The sequence below is a fragment of the Eptatretus burgeri genome, chromosome 10, assembly GCF_056783735.1.
Source record: "Eptatretus burgeri isolate ZD-2024b chromosome 10, Ebu_testis_v1, whole genome shotgun sequence".
NCBI lineage: Eukaryota > Metazoa > Chordata > Myxini > Myxiniformes > Myxinidae > Eptatretus > Eptatretus burgeri.
The window spans coordinates 81,162,492-81,172,491 of record NC_140970.1 but is presented as its reverse complement, the minus strand read 5'-3'; the positions used below and the strand labels follow the sequence as shown (position 1 = coordinate 81,172,491).

The 10,000-nt window shown below is 42.1% G+C and overlaps 1 protein-coding gene across 1 annotated transcript in view; it reads left to right on the top strand.

Annotated features, from left to right (window-relative positions):
- Window positions 1–6,305: 6,305 nt before the first annotated feature.
- The window catches only part of LOC147018964 (membrane-associated guanylate kinase, WW and PDZ domain-containing protein 2-like), a 41,105-nt gene continuing 37,410 nt past the window's right edge, over window positions 6,306–10,000 (top strand). The window contains exon 1 of the mRNA XM_085899086.1: window positions 6,306–6,502. The gene's annotated coding sequence lies outside the window, so the exon portion shown is untranslated. The remainder of the gene's footprint in view (window positions 6,503–10,000) is intronic.

Genomic DNA, 10,000 nt, shown 5'->3' with positions numbered 1-10,000 from the left:
CCATTTGTATGTATGTAATAAAATATGGCTCCTGATAACAAAACTACGTTTTCTGCAATCCTTTAAAAACAGTTGTCACCTTTTAATACAGACGAGCCGAAACCCCGCCACAGACGGAGCACAAAATTGGTCCTTCACTCTTAATATATAGATAGAAGATACAATGTTTCTTGTTACATTTTTTGTGCCAAATTCACATTCTGAGGTAGTCAGCATGTGCAGAAGAGGGTTTTACATTGCAGACGCTATTTTCGAAGAGTGGAATTACACCTCTCAGTGGTAACGGTCTATCGACAAGACGTAATGACGTCAGCGAATGACCGATGATGTCATGACGTCCTGACGCCTCTCAGCGGTGACGTCACACGTCGCCATGTAAAACGAAAAGTGTTTATTCTGCTTCAGAGTTGAAAGTTGACTCTTGCCACTATGTGCGATGCACTCTTACAGGTACGAAGTTTCTTTCAGTCCAGGTCACAGTACCAAGAAAAACGTGACGCGACCGCGAGGAGAGCACAAAATTGGTCCTTCAGTATTAATATATAGATATTACATGAACGCATCAATGTTATATCCTCACGTTTAAGCTGTCCAGCCTTGGTGTGAATCCTGACCCAGCTATAAATTGTCACCCTGGTGTTTCATCGGCAGGGTGATTCTCAATGTGTGTGTCATCCCTTGGATGGACGTTAAAATGGGTGTCCCATCTGCCAGCATTCGTTGGTGGACGTTAAAGATCCTACATTGTCCCAGTTGAAAAATGAGTGAGCTAGTGCCGGCACCATAAATGGATTAATAATTTCTGTCCTCGCTTACTGAGTTTTAGTGGCAACCCAACCAGGATTGTAGCTTTGGCCAAAAAAAAAACATTTGTTTCCTATTGCACGGCCAAAAAAAAATTGGGGAGGTAGGTAGGGAATTTTTTTTTGTCTTTTTTTTTTGCCATGAATACATTCATACAACTCAATTAAAAATGTTTCTTTTCCTTGGTGGTAATGCTGGTGGTGGTGGTAGTGGTGTGGTGGTGGTCGTGTGGTGGTAGTGGTGGTGCACTCGACTTGTTAAAATGCACTTTATTCTGTCTTAAATTTCTCTACATGTTTAACAGTGCATGCATGCTGAAAATATGCATTGTTTATTAATATATATATATATATATATATATATATATATATATATATATATATATATATATATATATATATATATATATATATATATATATATTAAAAGTTTAACAGCAAGTCGAGTGCATTTTTGCAAGTCTATTGCACCACCACTACCACCACCATCACTACTGTCACCACCATCACCACCACAATAGATGAAACTATCCGTGAAAAGACCAATCCACAAAGCAGTCCTCGTGCGTGTTTGACTTGGTCGCCGCCATTTTGAAACTCTCACTGACGTAACACTAGGGATTCAAAATGGCGGCGCCCTAGTCCAAATTGTCAACAAAAATCGTAGGGTTGCATATAAAAGCAATGGGGCGGTAGGAAACCGGAAACAAACTCCTTTTTAGGTCATCTCTACAGAGATGACCTAATAAAGCGGACCAAATGTCCGTACGTCCGTCAATTTTTCTTTCAGATCTTGATGAAACTTAGTATGTGGGTAGAGGTCGATGAGTGTTGCACAACGATATAACTTTTGTCCGGGTTCAAGGTCAGTGACGAGGTCACGCAAGTTATAAAAATCGCCATTTTCAAAACCTATCTAGTCTGCCGTTTTACAAGATATTTGGCAACTGTTTATTGATTATGATAGTAAAAAATATCTTGTATCTAACCGGACAGATTTTTGAATTTCCTTCCCGTTTGATCGTCATGTGATCTGAAAGATGGCCAAAAACGCCGATGCGATTCGCAAAGAAGGAAGGAAGGAGAAATGAAATATAAATATAAAACACATTTTTAGCCTTTTCTATTTATACATTTTCCGCCGAAGGTGCAAAAGTTTCAAAACCCGAAATGTAAATGTAGGCATTTATTTTCAAAATATAATTTCGTGCGCGCGCGCCAAAATGCCGAGTCATCTTTAACCAAACTGCGCAGTAGTCCGGTCATGGCGTCTGAGCAGTGGCCAGCGTGGTTCAGATTGACTGTGGTTTCTGGGGCGAACGTGATTGTTAAGAAGTATGTCGGCAGTATAAATTCGAGTGACTGTATTGGTGATTTAATCACGGAACATCTTGACAACGAATATTCTGGCCGAACGATTGCATCAATTCAGTGCATCAGCAGGGATGATTCGCAGGCTCCTCCCGATCGTGCCGATATCTAACATAATCACCGGTGGACATAGGGCTGCAGGCTGTGGGGTGAGGCCACAGATCCCGGATGAGGGGATAAGTGATAAATTATGCGACATGCTTCGGGCTTTCTGATTAATATATCAATGAGTACATTCCATAATTAATGAATTAATAATTAATCAATCTGGCATACAAAATGTTTTTTCAGACCTGACATGTTACTTTGTGCAGTGTCACGAAACTTCTGTGGAATTAATAATTAATGAATTAATAATTAATGAATCTGGCATACAAAATGTTTTTTCATACCTGACATTGTGCAGTGTCACGAAACTTCTGTGGAATTAATAATTAATGAATTTGCTAGCTCTAACGATTTTTCAAACCTCAATATCTCTATAAATACTTGACCAATTTTCATTCTGAAAGTTGCATTATAATCAGTGAAGAATAATCTACAGGATTATCATAATCTCCGAGAGCCAAGCCTATTTTTTATCGTTTTTTTTCCTACAACCGGAAATGAAATTTCCCCAGAGAGTGGACGGACCGGAAAACCACGTATTGCACTTACTGGTGATTCTGATATGTTAATCCGGGTACTAAATGAACAATACATATTTATTAATTATGTCATTAGTAGTATTATCCGAGTGTATATCTGTGAACTATTTCAATCTAAACGGTTAGTTTGGACTGTTTCGCGGTTACCTGAACTGAACATTAAGAACTTGTGGTATTATAGAGATGACCGTCACCCCCACACGGGGGTAATTTTTTTGTTTGGCCTTAGTAACTGCTACAGCAGCACCAACACTCTGCATAGGGCATGGTACATGATAATGACGATCAACTTTATCGCGGGACATACAGTGCCTAAAGAAAGTCTACACCCCCTTTCAAAATTTTCACCTTTTGTTCCTTGTGGCCTAAAATAAAATTGCATTAAATCAGACTTCTCCCCCTTTGTTTACATATCGTAACCCACAACTTCCAAGTGAAGAAATTCGACATTTCAAAAAATTAATTATCGAGAAGGACACTTGGTAGAGCGCAAACCTCCACCACGTAATTAGTAATCCACGAGAACATATCGTGCCCAATACATTTTTGAAACGTCATGCTACACAGGACTATATTGTTTTTGGCCCAATCCCTCAATGGTGAAGAATCACTTTGAAAATTAAATAATTCTCGGATCCAGATCCGGATTCGGATCTTCACCAAAATCGAATCGATTTGCCCTTGCGACACACCCAACCTGTCCCCCAAGTTTCATCCGAATCCGTTCACAACTTTTTGAGATATCTGCTATATATCGTTTTGGCCCCATCTCTCAATGGTGAAGAATCACTTTAAAAATTCTAGTGGTCGGATCCGGATCCTGATCTTCACCAAAATCTAATCATTTCATCCTTGTCATACACCCAACCTGCCCACAAAATTTCATCCATCCACAGCTTTTTGATATATCCTGTACACAAACAGACAAACAGACAGAAAGGGGTGAAAACATAACCACCTTCACCTTCAGTGGCAGAGGTAACAAGAAAGCATTCCAAAATGCAACGCCCATCCATATCAGCTTTGTACTCCAATTAAACTTGGACAAAAACAACAGCTAAAACATATTTCTCATTTACAAAGCACTTTCTAACCGCTGAGTGATATTAAAGATCAGTACTTTCCGGGTGATGTAGAAAGCTGAAATTTTGCGTGCCGATGGATATCGAAGTCTGTACACCGGGAAAAATCACAGAATCGGACAACACCCATAACTAAAAACAAATAAATGAAGAAAAAAATGCAGGTGAGTGAACTGAGGTAAAAATAATAAAAATAGGTAAAAACAGGTAAAAGTACAAAAGTAGAATATCTTGGTTGGATAAGTGTCTACCTCCCTGAGTTTAATACTTGGTGGAAACACATTTGACAGCAACTGCAGCTGTGAGTCTGTGGGAAGGGTCTCTACCAACTTTTCACACCTTCATTCTTCTGCACAAAACTCTTCAAGCTCAGTCAAGTTGCATGGGGAGCATTGATGGACAGCAATCTTCGTCATGCCACAGATTTTCGATTGCATTTAGGTCGGGGATCTGATGGCCACACAAGGACATTTATCTTTTCTTTCCTTAGCCATTCCAGTGGAGCTTTGGCTGTGTGTTTCGGGTCGTTGTTCTGCTGAAATGTGAACTTCCGACCCAGTTTCACATTCATGGCCGACTCCAGCAGGTTTTCATCAAGGATTCTCCTGTACTTTTCACCATCCATTGTTCCTGCTATCCTGACAAGCTTGCCAGTCCCTGTCGATGAAAAGCATCCCCAATAACGTGATGCTTCCACCATCATGCTTGACATTAAGGATGGTGTTGACTTGGTGATGTGCAGTGTTCGGCTTGCACCAGACGTAACGCTATCAATTTAGATCAAAAGGTTCAATTTTTGGCTCGACTGACAACAAAACTTTTCTCCACATTCCTGCAGTATCGTTAAGATGCTTTTTCACAAACTTCGTATGAGCTTTTAGATGTGTCTTTTTCAGTAATGGCTTCTTTCTTGCCATCTGTCCATGGAGACCAACTTTGTGAAGGGAACAGGATATTGCTAATTGATGAACACTGACCTCCATCTCTGAACATAGAGCCTTGCAGATCTTTCAACGTCATTGGATTCACAGTGACATTCCAAACCAGTTTCCTGCTTGCTCGGCTGCTGAATTTGGATATGCGACCTGATCTGGGTATTCTGGGTGGTATGATATGTCTTCCATTTCTTAATGATGGATTTCACCATACTCAAAAGGATAATGAGTGACTTTGAAATCTTCTTGTGACCCTCTCCTGAATGGTGCTTCTCCACCACTTTATGTCTGACTTCTTTGAAATGCTCCTTGGTCTTCATGTTTGCCTTTTCGTTAACCAAATGAGTTGCACCTTAAAATTCCTCGAAGTGGTGGAGTTTAATTTTTAAGTAAAACCACTGATTACACTTATTTTGTAACCTTTCAAACAAACAATTTGCTCTTGAATTGATTTAGGATTAATTAGGCAAATGGGTCGAATGCTTATGGAAGGAAACAGGAGACCAAGAAGGAACCCAAAGAAGTAAAGAGCAAAGAAATGATGGAGTCATCAGGAGGAACCTGGATAGGATTCGGGTTTCAGCAGCTACTCCACTTCCATAAAACTCATTCAGACGTAGCCAAGTGAGCCTAACAGAAACATTTCTGCAAGAATTCACTTCTCAGAGAGACGGATAACGAAAGAGAGGAATGGAGAGTAAAAGGGATGAAAGAGAAGAAAAAGCAGGATTTAGAATGAATAAAGAGAATTATGAAGAGGAAAAAAATCTTAAGAAATATGAAAGGAACAAAGAGGTCGGGAAGAACCCGGACTGATAGATTTCAGCAGTTACTCATCAGGCTGGAACGCATCAACATGTACAACCTCCCAGAGGTCCGTTCAAACTAACGAACAGAAGTAACACAACTGAGAATCATCGGATTTTCTGTTTATCTAAATTATTCACATATTTTATCTGCATTTTCTCGCTTTATCACTTTGGAGTAGTTTGTGAAGACTCTTTATATCAAGTTTGATTTGAAAGCATCATGAAATGAGCTCGGGTGGCATCAAAATGTGAAATCTTTGGAGAGGTGGGGTGAATACTTTTTCAGGCCACAACATCTTGGAAATGTGACCACCGCAGCTTTAACATACAGTACACAGGGCAAATTTAGAGTGTCTCATCTTACAAATGATCCCTGTGATGTGTGCGCTAAGTTTCATACTTGTATCATAAAATGCACAATACTGCCCTGTTGGAGCACTTTTACCTGCACGAGCTAGACTATCAGTCAAAGTTCCCTGTATACCTCCAACAGGTAAAATGCAAAGCAGAACAGCTTGAGCTGACCTCTTCCTCAGACAGGTAGTTTACTCTAATGGGACAACAAGTGTAAAGGCTAAAGTCCACCACCAGGGATCACTCTCACGTCCCGTATAGCATCAGCCATCAGGACTCCCTCCTCCCTCGCAGGTGCCTTGCACGTCCCCGCTGGAGGCGCTCGAACACGCGCACGCGCACTTCCCCCATGCGGCCGCTCCAGTTTCAGAGGCGTCGTTAGTGACGGGGAGGTGGTGGGTGAAACCACTCCAGCTCATGGCAGCAGCATCAGCGGCTATTTCGTGTCCTCACTGTCGGAACGAACCCACCGGAGGCTAATCGTGGAGGGCGAAGGTGCAGGTAAGAATGGGATAAGCAGTAGTTGGTTCATAGATCTACCAATTTAGATGATAAGGACCCGTTGCTCAGGGTGATTGTGCAATATGGTATGTAGGCTACGGCTTTGGTGATTCATTGAGAAATGCTCATCATACCGATCATTCGTTCCTTCCCATCCGGAGTGGCATTCCTGTGCAAATCGCAAATTTTATTTATTTATTACCTTGCACTGATTGTGGCGTCATTTCGGAAACGGTCAGTTACGAAGGTTTAAATGAGCGGGTTATGGTCACGAGGCCTCTGTGATCCGGGACAGGTGTCTAATCCAACGGCGCTTGCGGTGCTGCACCGGAAAGTACACCTGTCGGTCCCGGGGTGCACGCTCCCACTCCGGTGTGTCGTCACCCACACACGTGTATGCTCCAATGAATTCATTCGCCTCCACAAATGTTTTTACCACCGATCATCTGTCAGCGGCTGGCTGTGGCTCCCGTAGAGTTACAACGAACTCTTCTTGCCAAGTCAGCATTTTGCCTTGATTGTTATCCCATTCGCCTTGGATTCCTCTCGATAATTGCGCTGCTTACGTATTTTATACACGAAAAAAAGCCTACCTGTGCACGGGCGGTGTTCAAAAAGTTCTCCGAACGAGATCCTCGCAATGATCCAGGACATGGCAACGCTTTTTTACTTTTCAAGTGTATATATATATATATATATATATATATATATATTTTTTTTTTTTTGATGAAAAAATATTTTCCTTCTATTTGTTATGGATTGGCAGGATGATCTGGAGGTGTGCACACTCGCTTCTGAGCTGTCTGCCCTGGGTTCGAATCCCGACCCGATTATAAACTGTCATCCTAATACTTTGCAGGCCGGGAGATGTATCCATGTGTGTGCCATTCCTCGGATGGACGTTAAATTTGGGCATCCTGTCTGCCAGCATTAGTTGGTGGACGTTTGCAGATCCCCTGGTGTCCTTCGCAAAGAGCTATCGCTGGTCTACCCTGGCCGAAGATTGTAACCCCAGACAATGAACTGTTTCATCAGAATCGACGCTCATTATGGAACATGGTACATGAACGAATTGTTATGTCTATACTCCTGCAGACACAGCTTTAGTGCTGCTGTGAAATAGTCTCGTGAAAAGGAATGAACCTTCCCAAAATGTGGTTTGCCACTGCCTTCTCAGCATTACCCAGGGCAGGAATTTGTGATTTGTTCAGGGTGCTGGACATAACTCACCTGCTCTTCATGAAAGACACAGTCGGTTATTTGACGTTCCCAGATCATGTTAGCAGATGGGATACCCAGCTTACCGTTCATCTTGACGGTGCACTTTGTGACACAACAGCCTGCCTGCGAAGCATCGATCTCATAGATTTTGTCATGTCCAGGAATCCAACCCAGACATCTGCTCCCTCTGAACTATATTCTCAGCCCTGTCAAGTGGTAAACAAAAATAAACAAAAGTCTTTTGTGTAATCAGTTGAACCGAAAGAAAAACTTCTGTTCATCCAGTCGAAAACCGTTAAAACCAGAACTGTACTCAGTGGAGTGCGTACCTCTACCATCTTGAACAGTTTACGTTTTGTAGCCCACTGGTAGACCTGATCCGGATCTCAACAAAAATCGAATCTGTTTGTTCTTGTCACCGAACCAACTCATCCACCTCGTTTTGTTATAGCTCGTCCACAACCTTTTGAGATATCAAGCTATACATAGTTTTTGGCCCCATCTCTCAATGGTGAAGAACCAGTTAAAAATTTCTCCGATCCGGATTCGGATCTTCACAAAAATCGAATCAATTAGTCCTCGTCACATGCCCAACATGGCCACCAAGTTTAATCCGAATCGGTCCACAATGTTTTGAGATATCGTGCAACATCGTTTTTTAGCGCCGTCGCTCGATGGTGAAGAATCAGTTAAAAATTAAATAATTCTCGTATCCAGATCTGGATTCGGATCTTCACCGAAATCGAATCAATTCTTCCAAGTTGCATTCACAACCTGTCCACCAAGTTTCATGTGAACCCATCCATAACCTCTTGAGATATTGTGCGATGGATCATTTTTGGTCCAATCTCTCAATGGTGAAGAATCACATAAAATTCTCAGATCTGGATCCGGATTCGGATATTCACCAAAATTAAGCGTTGCCGTCCTTGGCCGGTCACCGACACACGCACAAAAAAAATTCAGAACGATTACTTGAAAACTGTGGCCAAAAATCATGTGAGAAACAAACAGGCAGACAGACAAACAGAAGACAGACAGACAGACAGACAGACAGACAAATACTACAGACCAACATACTTGGCGAAAAAATTTTTTTGCCAAGTAACAAACAAAGTGGGGTGAAAACATAATCTCTGTCCACCTTCGGTGGTGCAGGTAACTGATTTATTTATTTATTTATTTGTTTGTTTGCCTCCTGTGGCTGCTTGACTGCATCATTTTTTGGGGGGCCCAGCTGTGCCCCTGATTGAATGGCCCCATTTACCAGTAAGCTGGTACTCATTTTGCTAACCTCAGAAGGATGACAGGCTGAGTCATCCATGACAGGCTGTCATCCCACGTGGTGTTAATTCAACGCACAAATATGGCTTGAACTCAAGACCCTGTGATCATAAACCAGACACTTAAACCATGAAGCCAACATCAAGCTATGCACAGGTAACTAATCTTTAGCTTTGTGTGTGTTAAAAATATCAAGTGTATTTGTTTGTCTGCCAGAACCATGATACTGCATACTTGTTTGTGCCTCACCGTAAAGGCAATGCACTCATGTTGTTATTTTGCTGATTGCTTTGGCTAATATGTGATCCAAATATGTACTAATTACTTGGTCGTGGGAGGAGGGAGTTGCTGATAGGAAGTGTTCTGGCAAGTTTGTGGTGTGGTGGTTGTCCTCCGTACCCAAATAAGGTTGTTCACATGAAACGTGCGAACTACTTGGATAATGATCAGTTACGGTGTGGAATCTGAACCCGAGACAGGAACCCCAATCTACAACACCAGGCGGTCGAACCGGGTGCCATGGAGATTCTAACAATAGCAGACCACTTGCTTTCCACATTCCAGGCAGGAATTTGTGATTTGTTCAGGGTGCTGGCGATGTGTCGCCTAGTCTTCACGGAGGACACACTGGGTTCTTGAACATTCAGCAGCGAATGCCACCACATGGGACACCCAGTTTAACGACCATTCTCGGGAGGACACAAGCATTGATGAATCAACCTCCATGCCAAACACCGGGATGACAATTCATTACTGAGTCAAGGTTCAAACCCAGGCGAGACAGCCCTGAGGTGAGTGCACGTACCTCTAGGTGGAGGCTATCCTACCAGCCCATAAGCGAGAACTGTACTTATACAGAGTATTTACATTCTCATTATCCTAGCATACTGTATCTAAGGGTTGGGGTTAGGGAGTTAAATATGGGGGTAAACATGTCTTCAATGCCAAGTGTTTAATAAGTACATGTTTCATTACCCTGCTGGGTCCTCCCTC